This window comes from Bidens hawaiensis, unplaced genomic scaffold (assembly GCF_021521415.1).
Source record: "Bidens hawaiensis isolate Kalapana, Puna unplaced genomic scaffold, B.hawaiensis_p1.1 tig00041711_1, whole genome shotgun sequence".
NCBI classification, from domain to species: Eukaryota; Viridiplantae; Streptophyta; class Magnoliopsida; order Asterales; family Asteraceae; genus Bidens; species Bidens hawaiensis.
In genome coordinates this window covers 1-6,025 of record NW_027497386.1, presented here as the reverse complement: position 1 = coordinate 6,025, position 6,025 = coordinate 1, and positions in this window count along the sequence as shown.

Below are 6,025 nucleotides of genomic sequence, written 5' to 3'. Positions count from 1 at the left end.
GAGAGTGAATACATATCCTGATTGTGAGCGAGAATCATCTCGGTCAGTCTGGAAGCTAGCATCAGTGTAACACCTTACAGTGAGTTCTTCATCCATTCCTCCAAACACTAAGAACATGTCTTTCGTCCTTTTCAGGTACCTCAGAATGTTCTTCACAGCAGTCCAGTGGGCAATGCTAGGGTTCTGCTGAAAACGACTAGTCATGCTCAGTGCATACGAGACGTCAGGTTTAGTACATAACATAGCATACATGATAGAACCAATCGCTGAAGCATATGGAATTGCTTGCATGTGCTTAGTTTCAATATCCGTTGCCGGAGATTGCGGTTTATTCAACACGGTTCCTTTAGCCATAGGGAGAGCTCCTTTCTTGGAGTTGTCCATAGAGAAGCGTGCCATTACTTTGTCTATTTATGTACTTTGACTCATCCCTAGAAGCCACTTAGACCTATCTCGGTAGATCTTAATTCCTAGAATATAAGTAGCTTCACCAAGATCTTTCATTGCGAAACAAGATCCCAACCAGTTCTTAACTTCCTTAACCATAGGGATGTTGTTTCCAATGATCAGTATATCATCCACATACAGGATGAGGAATGATATAGTGCTCCCACTAGCCTTTCTGTAAACACAAGGCTTATCTTCATTTTTGATAAAACCAAACTCTTTGATTTTCTCATTAAAATGAAGATTACAGCTGCGAGATGCCTGTTTAAGTCCATAAATGGACTTATTCAGTTTGCACACCCTGTTAGGATATTTAGGATCGAAAAAACCTTCAGGCTGAACCATATAGACTTCTTTAGAAAGATCTCCATTAAGAAAAGCAGTTTTGACATCCATTTGCCATATCTCGTAGTCATAGTACGCGGCTATGGCAAGTAATATCCTTATCGACTTAGTCATAGCAACGGGCGAGAAGCTTTCATCATAGTCAATATCCTGAGTTTGAGTAAAACCTTTCGCGACTAGCCGTGCTTTATAAGTCTGCACATTTCCATGCATGTAGGTTTTCTTTTTGAAAATCCACTTGCTTCCTACTGCCCGACACTCGGGGGGTAGCTCAACCAAGTTACAGACTTGATTGTCACGCATAGATTGCATCTCGGCGTTCATGGCATCTTGCCATTTCTCAGATTCCGGATCTAAGATAGCAGATTTGTAATTAGTAGGTTCGTCGCTTGACTCGGCTACTAAGAGGACCTCGGGACCATCTAGATGCCATAGGTATTTAGAGTTTGGTGTGCGAGTCCTATTACTTCTGCGAACGCTTGTGTTCATGTCCGATGTATCAGCAACAACAACTTGTTGATCAGACGTTCCAACTTCCTCAGCGGTAGTTTCTAGTTCTTGAATTTCTTCAAGATCGACAATATTATCTCCAGTTCCTCGATCGAGAATTTCCTTCTCGAGAAAGTGGCCCTTCCATTTGATAGAAATCACATTTGTATCAGAATGGAAGAAATAATATCTGCTTTGGTTATAGTATCCGACGAAAACAACTTTTACGCCGCGAGGATCGAGCTTATCGTCAGAATCACTAGTGACATAAGTATCACATACCCATACTCTAAGGAAAGACAAATTGGGTTTTCACCCATGCCATATCTCATATGGGGTTTTGCTTACCCTTTTAGTTGGAGCCAGATTGACAATGCGGGCGACGGTCAAAAGGGCAAAGCTCTAAAAGGAGTGAGGCAAGTTAGTTCTACACATCATTGATCGGACCATGTTTAGCAAGGTTCGATTTCACCTCTCGCTCACGCCATTGTGTTGGGGTGTGCCGAGTGGAGTGAGCTGTGAAACAATTCCACGCTCTTTCAAATGATGTATGAATTCTGAGCTGAGATACTCTCCACCTCGATCTGATCGAAGCATTTTAATAGTTTTCCCGAGTCGGTTTTCCACTTCGTTTTGAAACTCTTTGAACTTTTTCATGCTTGTGTTTCATTAGATACACATAGGCATGCCGACTGTAATCGTCAATAAAAGAAACGAAGTATCTTTCATCATTCCTAGACATGGTTCTGAAGGGACTGCATACATCAGTATGTATGATTCCCAACAGATCCTTTGCTCGTTCATTCTTATGAGTGAAGGAACCTTTGGCGAGTTTGCCAGCTAAGCAGGATTCGCAGTCATCAAAAGAGTCAGGTCCTGTGGATTTAAGAATCCTTTCGGATTGGAGTCTCTTAACTCGTGCCTTGTTTATATAGCCAAGTCAGCAATGCCATAGAAATGTATCATTGATGCCAGATCTGATACATTTAGAAAGATTATATACATTATTGTTTATTTGAACATCAACCTCATAAATACCATTTCGAGGTTGAGCCTCAAAATAAAATATATCATTCAAGTAGGCAGAAATAGCATTACTATTAAAAATGTACTTAAATCCTTGTTCAAATAATAAAGAAACTGAAATAATGTTTCTGGTCAAACCAGGTGAAAACAAATAGTTATCCAAAGTAACTACAAGGCCAGACGGACAAGCAAAATGATATGTGCCAGTTGCAAGAATTGGGACTCTCTTCCCATCTCCAACGATGAGTTCCATGCTGCCTTGTTTCAGCTTCTTCTAGTTTTCAGGCTCCTGCAAGACATTAACGATGTGGTAGCCACATCCGGTATCAAATACCCATGTGTTGCTAGAGACAGTGAAAAGTTCAATAACGTAAATAGAAATACCTTTAGAGGAGCTTTCACCATTGGTCCTCTGCCTTTTCAGCTCAGCAAGGTAGTCGGGACAGTTACGTTTCCAGTTTCCCATTTTGTTGCACTTGTAGCACTGGCGCTCCTCAGGAGGCGGCGGTGGTACCTTTGCAACACCTTTTTTATTGTTGGTGGCAGACCTAGCAACAACAGTAACTTTCTTCTTGCCTTTACCGTTATGACCCCGGTTCTTGGGTTTAGGCTTGACGACACCAGCAGATCGAACCATAAGAACTTGATTGGTTTTAACGAGAATATCCATCTCAGCCGTCTTGAGCATTCCATGAAGCTCCGGCACTGTCTTCACCCAGCCATTCATATTGAAATTCATTACGAACTGGTCGTAAGAGCTGGGAAGGGAGTTCAGGATGAAATCCGCTGCCATTTCATCTGACAGGGGATAATCAAGTTTCCTTAGTTATTCGATGTACCCTTTCATCTTGACGACATGCACACTAACAGGTGATCCCTGTTCCATTCTGCAACTGATGAGCTTCTTCATGGTGTCATAGCGTTCTTGACGGGCTTGTTTCTGGAATATGCCCTTGAGTTGCTCAAGCATCTCATAGGCACCAAAATCTTCTAAGCCTTTAGCAAGCTAGTAAGACATGGTGGCTAGCATGATACAGGCGACTTCAGCAGAGTCGTCCATATGTTTTTCAAGAACCCTCCTGGCATCAGCAGTATTGTTTTCAGGCTCGGTTGGAACAGGTCCATCGAGAACATAGTGCTTCTTTGCCATCTTGAGAACAAGTCCCAAGTTGCGGTGCCACTCAAGAAAGTTGGTGCCATTCAACTTTTCTTTTTCAAGGATAGCCTTGAGGGTGAATGAGGAGTTATTATCAGTAGACATCTGTTCAATTAAGCAAAAGTAAATTTTATTAGTATTTTCGATGTTTTTAATCCTATTATTAATGACCCGATGACATTAGTAAATAGGAACTTGAGAATCTGGCTTTCAGTTACTAATGGCAGCTGTAGCACACAACATTAGTAAGTGGTTAGGCAGACAGACAACAATTGGCAATTGTGGATAGAGCACAACTCTCATTTATGAGGCCTATTAAGACAACATTTGCCTAAGTAGATACGTTTAGCGTCATCTATTCCCACCTTAGTCTCCAGACAGCTGTAGCACGTAACAAAAGAGTAAAGTAATAGTCGCCCTAGTATAGTTACTTGTGAAAGGGCCGGATGTGTCAACGAAACTCTTTCACCTTGAAGGGATAGGCTAGAAATCAGGTGAGGTGCTGTAGCTCCAAACACTTGAAGTTTCGCAGTATGCCTCAAGTGTGACTTATAGTAGGATGGCATAGACTATTGATTTAAATTGGGATTAATTTAAAATATTTACCGAATAGAGTAAAAGTTCAATTTTACTTTATTGATCAAGACAACTTGATGAACCCTTTCATCTCTCAGGACACTTAGTTTTATATGACCTATTAAAACTAAGTTTGTCGCGATAATACCAACCAATTTTAAGTTAATAGTTTTACCTATTAAGTTATTAATTATGGAAAATTAAATTTAGTTTAATTTTGAAAAACTTGATTGGTTAATTTATTTTAATATATTTGGTATTAGGTTGGTGGTATTATAATCCTATTATAATCAAGCAAGCAACCAAAATAGCAAACAGAATATGTAAATCTTAAATGGCCATAATTAGTGATTGATCTTGCTAAAGCCTATTAGCAAGATCAATCGGGTCAAGGGGTCACAACACAAAACAACCACAAGGATGGACTCTTTGTGCATCCCGTCATCTTTGGTAACTCCCACTAACTTCAAGAACTCCATGAGCTCGTCCTCGTCCTCGGTTTTCTTCGGGTCTTCTTCATTACAAAATTACGTTAATACAAGTAATGAAAAACTAAACCCTATCTATTACAATTTTGAACCATCAAGGTGGCCAAAAACCATAAAATAAAACCGAAAACTAAATATAACTTTTGAACCATCCATATGGCCAAAATAAAATCATTCAACCAAATAAGCAAGGTCGGGCCAGATTTACATATTCAACGAAAAATAAGTCGGGCAATATTTTGGTAAAATAAAATAAATAAAATTTTAACCAAACTCAAATTGCCCTAATATTTTATCTAGATCATAAACGTCAACTTCTTTGAAGTTTATGATGTAGAACCGGTGAAAATACCAGATTCGACTCGTATGTTATAACCAAGGCTCTGATACCACTGTTGGGTTTCAGTGGTGATCAGTTAAAATTTCGTTTATTAAATCCGGTTCAATAAACGTGACAAATAATAATTAATTACATTAATTAATATACGCAGCGGAAAATATATGTTAATCAGCACCGAAAACAAAACCCGACAGGATCCGGTTACAAACAATACGAGTACGAGTCAAAACATTAATTATAAACTAACAATATATTTAAGTTTACCTCGGTTAATAATTAACCGGTTAAGACACCGAAGGCTAACGAACCGAGTTAGGTGACACAACGAGATCCAACGACCAACGGTGTGGTGCACGACGGCAACCCGGCAGCGGCGGTGGTGTGCGGACAGCGGCGGCGGCGTACAGTGGCGGCAGGCGGCGAGCAGCGGCGGTGAGCCACGGTGGTCGGGCAGCGCCGTGATGGGGTGGAGGAAGAAAGGAGATGGACTTGTTGATTAGGTTAGGGTTAAGGTTATGTACATAACATCATGTGTTTATATAACCTATAATTAGGTTTAACTAACTTAGTTAGTTATAAACCTAATGGGCCAACAAGTCCACTTCTTGCTCCAAAGCCCGCTTCGTGTAATTTCATCTCCTTAAAGTATCTAACCCGGTTAACTAACTTAAGCGGGTCAATGGCTCGTTACCTCACGGTGTAACTCTCACAGGTCATAACCCGGTTGGCCATATTGACTTACCCGAACTGGTCCATAATTCCAACAACACGGACCCGTGTTTTGGCTGCCAGATTCTTGTATTTTTATCTTATTTGGGTAGGGTGACCACAGGGGTGTGGTAGGTGAGACACGGACTCGTGATTTGATGCCTGATTTTTGTCTTTTCTAGAAAAATTGACCACGGGAGTTTGGCCCATGAAGCACGGCCCTGTGGTTGACTCCTCAGATTTTGTCTTATTTTGAAAAGGTGGCCATGGGGGTGTGGTTACTAAAACACGGGGGCGTGTTAGGCTGATTGATACACAATTTCTTTAATTTTCTTCGTGTATTCACTTCTTTCTTCGTTTGAGTCTGGAATAAACCTAAATATAGAAAATAACGTAATAAATAGCTCTTTGAACTAAAACGTAATAAAAGATTTATTTTAGGAGATTATT